The sequence below is a fragment of the Syzygium oleosum genome, unplaced genomic scaffold (genome assembly GCF_021117445.2).
Source record: "Syzygium oleosum isolate NSW1041296 unplaced genomic scaffold, Sole_v2.1 Sole_v2.03, whole genome shotgun sequence".
Lineage (NCBI taxonomy): Eukaryota > Viridiplantae > Streptophyta > Magnoliopsida > Myrtales > Myrtaceae > Syzygium > Syzygium oleosum.
Genome location: NW_026607487.1, coordinates 13,909,128 through 13,918,697, shown reverse-complemented (window position 1 = coordinate 13,918,697; position 9,570 = coordinate 13,909,128). Strand labels below are relative to the sequence as shown.

The 9,570-nt window shown below is 42.4% G+C and overlaps 2 long non-coding RNA genes and 1 pseudogene across 2 annotated transcripts; 1 reads left to right on the top strand and 2 right to left on the bottom strand.

Annotated features, from left to right (window-relative positions):
* Window positions 1-218: 218 nt before the first annotated feature.
* On the bottom strand, window positions 219-9,124 carry LOC115663561 (protein DETOXIFICATION 14-like; annotated as a pseudogene).
* LOC130137762 (uncharacterized) lies at window positions 4,169-7,736 on the top strand. The gene is made up of 2 exons (XR_008816153.1): window positions 4,169-4,623; window positions 7,416-7,736. It is a non-coding gene; the product is annotated as an uncharacterized LOC130137762 (long non-coding RNA).
* LOC130137764 (uncharacterized) lies at window positions 8,061-8,716 on the bottom strand. Its single transcript, XR_008816155.1, has 2 exons — window positions 8,648-8,716; window positions 8,061-8,465 (listed from the first exon to the last, which is right to left on the bottom strand). It is a non-coding gene; the product is annotated as an uncharacterized LOC130137764 (long non-coding RNA).
* Window positions 9,125-9,570: the final 446 nt, after the last annotated feature.

The following is a 9,570-nucleotide window of genomic DNA, read 5'->3' as shown; positions in this document are numbered from 1 at the left end:
AAACCTGCAAAACAAGGGGTCAATAATCACTCATCACCTTATAACTCCCAACTGCAATAACATTTTACACAACGTTAGCGGAAATCATTAGGACGATAATGCTGAAATCATTATCAGAAACTCGAATGACCACGACTCAAGGCTGAAATCATTAGGACGATAATGCATCATTTGGTATAACGTCTCGGAGACTCACAATTTAGCAGGAAAACTTAAAGCTAAGACAAGCAAGAGAGTACCCACCAAATCATGACAGCAGAAGGGACAGCGAAGCTGAAGAACTCTCTCATCCCTCGGAACAGCTCCATGGAGATCCTCACACAGGTTTTCATCTTCGCGCAATGGGGGGAATACTTCATGTACAATGCAAGCATAATCGCATTCAACTAATAGGACAGGCCTATGGCCATCGCTGCCCCAAGATTACGGAAGCTAGAGTTGAACGCCAGGGTCCGGCAGAGCGCTATGTGGAAAACTAGCGTCACGAGAGAGCTCACGAGCAGAGGGAAAACAAGGCTCTGGGTCTGAAAGTACCGGACCAGAGGTTGGAGAGTTCCGTAACCAAAGAGCGCGGGAATGAGGCAGGTGGCGAATTTACCGGCCTCGAGGGAGATCTCGAGGTCTTGACCCATGAGAACCAGTAGCTTTCCCATGAAGATTCACACTAGCGATAAGGGGACACAGACTAAGACAAGACAGAAAATACCGGTGTGGATATGGATGCTGAACTTTTGGTATTGCTCAGCTCCATATGCTTGTCCACAAAGAGTTTCGAGGGCGCTCGACATTCCGAACAGCATCGACAATCAACACGCGACATGGCTCAGCCAGTCACAGCAGAAATAAAAGCATCGAAGGCATATAAGCATACAAAGTTGGTGAACGAAAACGATGGATCCTGTTCTGTAAGCTCGACCACAAGCGTGCATATTGATTTCAGATATGTACAGTGTGGGTGTGTGTGAGATAGAGAGAGAGAGAGAGAGAGAGGTGCACGAGGGGACTGAAACCGGTGACTACGCAGAAGGAGATGGCGATGGCGATGGCGGTGCTGGCGAGAGAGAGAGCTCGCCGAGGTGCCCCACCATAATCACCAATACGATCAGCAGGAAGTATTGCGACAGGTTGACTGCTACCATCGGCCCTACTATGTACCCCATCCTCTTCGTCTCCTCCTTCAATGTCTTCCACCCCGAGCTCGAGCCGGAAATGTCATGGCCGCCGCCGCCTCAGTCTCCACCGCTACTCACTAACAGACTCTCGCTCTCCTCCATATGCAAATGTGTCGCGTGCCTCTCCCCTTCTCTCTCTCTCTCTCTCTCTCTCTCTCTCAAGCGCTCAGCTAGAGACATTCATGTTTCAACAGCTCCCATGATTTTCTTTTGGCCAAAGTAGAGCTTTGCAAGATGGGGTCTTGACTTTACCTGATGACACTATGAATGGTTTCATCGCGTCAGCGGCGCCCATAATATGACATCATGCCTACGTCAGATAATAACGCAACTAGGCACATCGCAATTACGAGCTCTTGAACATTGTTTCATGATTTTCAAGGCTTATTGTGCAAAGTTTTCTTTTTCACTATTAAGGAGAAATTTCGGATTATGTAATTACTACACCACCAGGCGTTCAAAATTTCGGCAAGTAAGGAATTCTTTTCAAAACTTGAAGACCAAGAGAATTAGAAACTTTGATAGTCTTAGATATATATGTGACTCTTATGGTTATTCTAAAAGAACATAGCTTGTTAGAAATAATTAGGATGATTCTCTAAGATATTTTTCCATATTAGAGATAATTAGGATATTCCCATGGCTGGAGTTGTTGCATAGTTTATAGCGCAAAGGCCGCGTCGTTCAATAACAGTTTTGAAAACAAAGCCAGCCATATCGACCACTTATTATTATGAAGCTAGCATCCTCGGTTGCGTTCATCCTGTTACCGTTTTAGTCAACAAAGCCAGCCCATGGCTACTTGACATCGGCGAACCAAATCTAGTCCAAGCGTTTTCAGAAATTTTTTTTACACTTGAGTTTGAGAGGATGTTAAAGATAATTAAGATAATTCTTTAGAATATTTTTTATAATAGAGATAATTAGGATATTTTTGTTGGTTTATTTCTCTCAAGATTGTGCGAAAATCTTCTCTTGATTGTGCATATCTTGATTGATATATGTTACTTTAAATAATCCTTTCATAATAAATAATAAAATTAAAATTTGCAAAACTCAAGATCAGGAAAATATTTTTTCAAAAATAATTGCTTGTATCGTTTACAAAAATAAATGAAAATATTTTTTGTAAACTTATTTTCTGGGTGATATGACAAATTATTTTTGGTAAATATTTTCAAACTCTTAAATTTTTCGTAAAATAAACGCACCCTCATTTAATATCTATTTACCAAAAAAGAAGCAAAAAAATCTCCCTAAAGCGATAGGAAGGCACTAGTGTCAAATCGTAGACATGGACAATTAACTTCGAAGAACGATGAGGATTCGATAGACATGTCGCGCGTGCAAATATTTTATCCACATTCAAACAAAATGTTTGCAGATTGCAGAAGAAATATATTAACGTTCGAAGGAAAAGACAAAGGAAGAGGGACAAAAACAAATCCTAATGAAACAGCAGCGAGGGGTGGTAGCAAACTAGCATACGACACCTGCTCGCCATCGGCATTGCCTCCCTGATACGAGGATTACGGTGTGCTTCAGGATAAGATAGGCACTTCTAAGAACTATCTGCAAAAGGTGAAAGATCTAAACTTAATCCGTAAATGAGATGTTCCACGAGCTTCCGGATAGCCGGGCCTTTGCACTCATGTCCCCGAATTATATAAAGGAAAAAGGGGTGCCGCCGTATCGGGTACGATGCATGTCGACCAATAAGTGAAAAGAAGAATTCCTGGGACCAGTTGGTTTGGCTGTACCGAGCCTGATAGGAGAAGCAGAGCTCTTGCAGTTCGCCCTCCTTCTCACTTTCAGTGCAAAAGGGACCCTGCATAAACAAAGAAGGACAAAGGAAGCTTGAGCACGTTGTGAGGGCCCTTTGGTTTCTCGGGTGATAATCTGGCTAAGACTACTTATCGCTTGTCGCTACTTATATTAAGGGAAGATGCATTATAACTAAATAAGTTACGGAATAGAAAGGAATGGGATGGAATGATGACCGAAAACACTATAATTTCAAACTCAGATTTTAAGGGAGTAAATGGAATCTTTTAGGGCGCGTTTGGTAACGCTTCTGTTTCTCTGTTTTTCTGTTTTTCTGTTCCCTGGAACAAAAAAAGAATAGAAACCTGTTTGGTAACGCATTTTATTTTTCTATTCCCAGAAATAAAAAAGTGGCCAAGAAATAGATTTGAAGCAGAAATAAGAAGTAGAAAATATCTACTTCTTTATTCTCAGAAATAGAAATAGAAATAGAAAGGTAAAAAGGGTTATATAAACCCTAAAATTTTTACTTCTTACCTCTTCTTCCTTTCGAGCAGCGGCTTCTTCGGCTCCTCCATCATCCGTCGTCTGCAGAGCAACGGCCACCACCCCCGTCATTGTGCGGATATGGTGACCTTGTTTAGTAAATTTGAGAGAAAATTGCATGCGTCTACAGATGCCTCGTGTAATCTAATGCAATCAATACAAGTGATATCACTGAATCAAGAACTGAAAAACTCGAGAGCTTGTGAATTGCGATGATCATTTTTCTGTTAGAGCTCTGCTTGAACTCAAATAATTGTATGAAAAGGAGAACATGGACTCAAACACAAGAAGAATAACTCGCAATCAACGTGTCATGACATGACACTGACTTAACACATCGACACGAATCGACACCTTTTATAATGAACAGTACTTTATAATCACATTAACCCATTTTCTAACAACACGAATAACTAATATGGAAATACCCACCACTGATCAAAATCTTTCGATCGACTGCAGTTAATTTCTAAATCTTCTTGAATAGTTGCAATCGAGTTCTTACAAGGCAGCAAGAATATTTCCTAGACAACAGCCTATGGAGGATGTCACTAAGGAAAAATTGAAGATTTGACGACAAGAAAAACTCGATTGCACTTCCCATAAAAACCCAAATAACTTGTGATGATTGCACCATGAATAGAAAGAGAATTGCATCCTGAATAGAAAGAGAATTGCATCCTAAATAGAAAGAGAATCTAGGGCTGTCCCAAGCTCCTCGTCATCTAGTTTCGGGCTACATGGGAAAGAACCATGCCCAAACCCAAAGAAGGGAAAAGATTATGTAGGTATAGCTGCTAAGAAGTCATCCACAATGCATAATTCTGATTTGAGTAGTGAAGAACAAAAATAATTCACCCGCTTTCCCCAATTTTTGCATGATTCTGGTCACGATTGAGGGCAACAATGTCTGTATCCTGATAAAGAGCTCCTTCCAGATGACAGGGAAATGAGTGTATATAATCATCTTGAAGAGCCGAGACAACGAATATTTGCGTCCGTTATGGCAGTCAGTGCTGCTATTTTGGGATGCTTTGCATTCTCAAAAGAATTAATAAGGATCCTGGAAGCTCTCGTCAAAACACAAGGTGTTCAATTTCTACAACTGGCTCCCGGGGAATTCTTCTTTATAACTTTGAAGGTCTCTCTCTCTCTAGTATCCTTTGTACAAGTAATGTGATTTCATCACCAATGTGGTTTTCATGGATCCATCGTGACCATAATATCAGAATTTACAGCTTCAAACATAATTGTACTAGTTCATTGGTGACTGAGAAAACAAAACTAGCAGAATATGTTCGTTAGGTCCGCTTGCACAATTGCATCATTTATTACATGGACCTACCAATTGGGTTGACTCCTGTTGCTTCGTTGTCTGAATCAACAGATCGAAACAATATGCCTGAGCTCTTTCATATTATCAAGTTGTACAAACTGTAGAAGAGTCGATATATACCTCCGTATGGCGTATTTGCTTGATTGTGTGATGTAATGTATATGATGAATGGCGTGCTGTTACAATTTAAGTCTTTTATTTCATACTGCAGGTTTCTGACTACTGCGGTCTTCTCCTAGGAAGCCCCGTTTTTCTCTTTGAGATCATAGCGTTTGTTCTTCCAGGTCTAACGAGAGCAGAAAGAAGATTCCTTGGGCCTGTTGTTTTTGGGGTCTTCTGTACTTTTCTATGCTCGCATTGTGCTCTCCTACCATTTCAAACTTTTATCAAGACGTTTTAAAATATGTTTCATGAGGGTTCTCTCGCCTGTGTTTTGACTTAACCATGGAGATTGTTTCTGAAAATTTCATGCAATGTTTCTTGGAGGATGATACCTTAACAGATGGGGGATCGCAATGTGGACATAGTTTTCATAATGGAAACAGGGCAAGGGTTTTTGCCGCCCAACAAATTGATAAATTGGTTTTGATAGTTGATTTTTTTGCATGGAAAAATGGAATCGGAAGGAATTTTCACTACCCAATGAATTGATATTTAGGGTTTACAGTGTTAGAGAGCACAAACTACTGGAAAAATGAAAATATCATCCCATGCTTCTGTATTATCACGCCTTATCTAATCAAGTCTCTGTACTTTTAATTTGTCCAATCGAGTTTTTCTATTTTCACAAATTTTCTAATCAAGTCATTCCGACACTAAATCCGACCGAATTCAGGTGATATGACTATTGGACGAAGCCAAAATATGATGCTGGTAAAATATGCAGATTGCCACATTGACATGTGTGGAAAAATTTAGCGGATGTAGATAAATGATGTTGATAAATTTAGCCAATGTGAACGTCCACATGGAAAAAGTTTTATCCACGTCAGACGCCACATCAGTTGTAGGGGTGTCCAAAAAGCCCATGCCGGCCCGGCCTGACCCGACCCTATAATTTGGGTTATTTTGGGGTTGGGTGTTGTCTACGTTGGATAGGGTTTTTAGGTATGAGTATTACTAAGTTTGGATAGGGTTGGGCCCGACCCATTGACACCACAAAACCACCCATGAGCCACAGTCCACACATCTCCCTCTTTCTCCTCAACTCAGAAAAATCAACGCTTTCTCTCTCTTCTGTATCTCCTTCTTCTATGACATGATCGAGGGCTTCGGGGATGCTCTTCTCCTTCGCATTCTCCTATTGAATTCGTGGCGAGATTCGCTTCCCCCTCCCCCCTCCTTCCTCCGGCGCATCCCGATTTGATCCGATTCGATTCGATTAGGGTTTCGATTTCCTTTCATCCACTCCTCTCGACGGGACCGGAAAGTCAGCGCCTTTGCTCGCCCGCTCCCTCGCCGTTCCTCCGACCAAGCCTCGGCTCCGGCGTCCCTGCGATCGTCAATTGAATCCTCCGGTTGTGGATTTCCCTTTTGGTGTGGGCGGTGCTGTTCTTCAGGGGAGAAAGCGAGGACCTTTTTTCTGTTTTGGGACATCTCTTTTCGTTGATTGGGACGGTTCTTTGCCCGATTTAGGCTCTGCCTTTTGCTTTTGCGTTTTGATTTGATTCGTCTCGAATGGTGAGTTCGGAGGGATTGAGGGAGTCGCCGCCCCCCGTGCCGGCGATCGCGATGGCTGCAAGGCAATTCGGGGTTACAAAGCCGATTTCGGTGTTAGGGCCCAACGAAGCCGATGTTCAGAGAAGCATGGAGTTGGAGAAGGATGAAAAAACTGGAAAGGTCGTAATTGAGTGACGAACCCGAACCCCGACCCGGCCTAACCCGACCCGACTCGGACCTTGGGGTATATGCTGAACAGGGTCTTGGGCCGGGTCTGGGCGGGCCAAGCACAACCCTATTGATTTTGGGTCAGGTAGGGTATCATGAAAGCCCGAGCCGACCCGACCCATTGACACTCCTAATTAGTTGGATTTGGCGTCGAAGGAATTTGATTAGAAATTGTAAAAGTAGAAGGACAATATTAGACAAATTCAAAGTCTATGGACTTGATTAGAATAATTGTGGCACCCACAAATGTCATGTCAAAGTCATAAATTAACATAACTCCGCACAGCGGAATTACAAAACTCCCAAACATTGTGTCATGATTTTCAAGACTTGTTGTGCAAAATTTTCTCTTTTTATTAATAAAAAGAAATTTCGGATTATGTAATTACTACATCATTTGTTAGTGGTGACTAAGCAATTCTCTTCAAATCCTGCATACCAAAGTCGGTTTTATCACTTGACATGCCAACACTATTTCAGCATGCTACACAACATATCAGCAGTGCAAACGATCCATGCCATGCTATATTATTCAAGATTTATTTCCAAATAAATTTTGGATTATATGCTACTTATGCTATCATATATTTACTGTATATCGTAGTATAGATGCAGGATGGAATTCATATAATATAGAACGATGCCGACTTCATACACCTCTCTATGCAAATATTTTATTCACAAATCACAATCAAACAAAGTGTTCGCAGATTATAGGAGAAAAACATTAACAGTTGAAGAGACTTGATGGTGTCTTCAATTATCAGTGGCAATAATTGCATTTTATATGCTAACATCTCAAGGAAAAGACAGAGGAAGAGGAATACAAAAACAAATGATGATAGACCAAAGCCTAATAAGACAGCAGCGAGGGGTTGTCGCAGATCAGCATGCGGACAAGAGCAGTACTCTCACGTGTGGCAAGACGATAAATGTTTTCTTTCAGCATCCGGGAAGCCGTGCATGTAGCATCTTCTCCACCTCCAACCAACAGATAATCAATTTCATTTGATTGGATCCATCAAATCATATTCTGAATGAACAGAGAGAGAGAGAGAGAGACCGCATGTTATAATCTCTTGATGGCATTGGCGAGTAGAAGACAAGAAGGGCCGACACCTATTCACCATTGGCATTTTCTTATAACACGACATCAACGTCATGACTGGTCATAAAATCGTATCATAGCATTCTAACGTGCCGTCGCTGTAAGTGCAAGATAATTGTAAAGAAAGAGAATAGTGACCGCCATTATCTTATTAAATTATAAATTGCGTGCAAATTGCTACGAGTCAGGGCTATATGCACAAACCAAAAGTCTAGACTTAATCGATGTATGGGATGTTCCACGAGCCTCCGAATAATTGGGCTTTATATAAAGCAAAAGGAAGCACGGCACATCTGGTGTGACACGTGTCTATGAATATGTCAAGAAAAACTGCTAGCACTAATTTGTTTCGTTGTAGAAGCAGAACATTTGCAATTTGGCTCCTTTTCGACTTTCAGCTTGAAAAGGATTCTGCATGAACAAGAAGGTAGAAAGAATCTTGCCCACATTGTGAGGGCCCTTTGGTTTTTTGGTGATAATCTGGCTAGACTACTTATCGTCGGTGGCTGCTTATAGGCAAGAAGCGTTATTAGCTTTGGATCTTGATTTATGTTCCATGTTGCTGAGGTTTAGAATAAATCCCGCGATTTCTTTTCCTTTCAAAAAGACGGTGAAGCACTTAATTTGAAGATATCCCGAAGAGGGCTCTCCGCTGCAACACGATAACTGTAAATGATAATGGCTAACAACATAACTCGACTCACGTATTTAGATTTATTCGTCTAGTTCACCAACTAAGAAACGGTATCTGAAAATGACCAAGAATCTAGGTACAACCTGTCTAATAACTCGATATGATAAGCATTTTCATTTAGGGCAAGGCAATGAAATTACCCCCAAACTCTTGTTTGAATGACTGATGTTCATGTTCATATATGACTTATGCTTGAGATTATTGAATGCTAGCTGATGTTCAGGGGCGAGAGGTAGAGAGAGGGAGTACGAACGAGGAGGCTGAAGCCGGAGACGGAGGCGAGGGAGACGGCCATGGCGGTGCTGGAGAGGGAGAGCTCGCCGAGGTGGCCGACCATCACGACGGAGATAATCTGGAGGAGGTACTGCGACGACGCCACCACCACCATCGGCGCCGCAATGCGCCCCACCCTCTTCACCTCCTCCCCCACTCCTCCCCCACTCCTCCCCACGTGATGCCATCGCTCTTGCTTTCTTCTGCCGCCTCCTCCCTCTTCACCAGCAGCCTCTCCTCCATCATCTGCTTCGTCTCTTCATCCATGGAAGAGCCGAGAAGGACTAGTAAACGGGAATCGGGATCTCTCCGCCGCCCACCTTCCGCTTCTGTTAATATGAAGACTTGGGGGAGAGAGAGAGAGAGAGAGAGAGAGAGAGAGAGAGAGAGAGAGAGAGAGAGAGAGAGAGAGAGAGAGAGAGAGAGAGAGAGAGAGAGGGACTGAATGTCCATGTGGGAGATGGCATTTTACAGGTAGGTAGGTAGGTGGTGGGAAGTGATGGCGGAAGAATATCGCGTGTGTATCTAGCTGGCATCGTCCTTTTCTGTACTCTCGAAGGCGAGGACGGATGCAACACCATGAGTCAACGACGCCGAACGCATGTCGTGGTTTTGACAGGAAGTGTCGGGACGTATCAATTTGAGGGAAGACTTCATGTCAACTTGTCATTGTCTCCGAATTTATGTCGCTGGAAGAATAGGTGAGCATGGATTTAGGGCTAGTTTGGTTTCGCTTTTCAAATGTTACCCGGAGGAATGCAAATATCTTTAAATAAAAGTCACTTGTGAA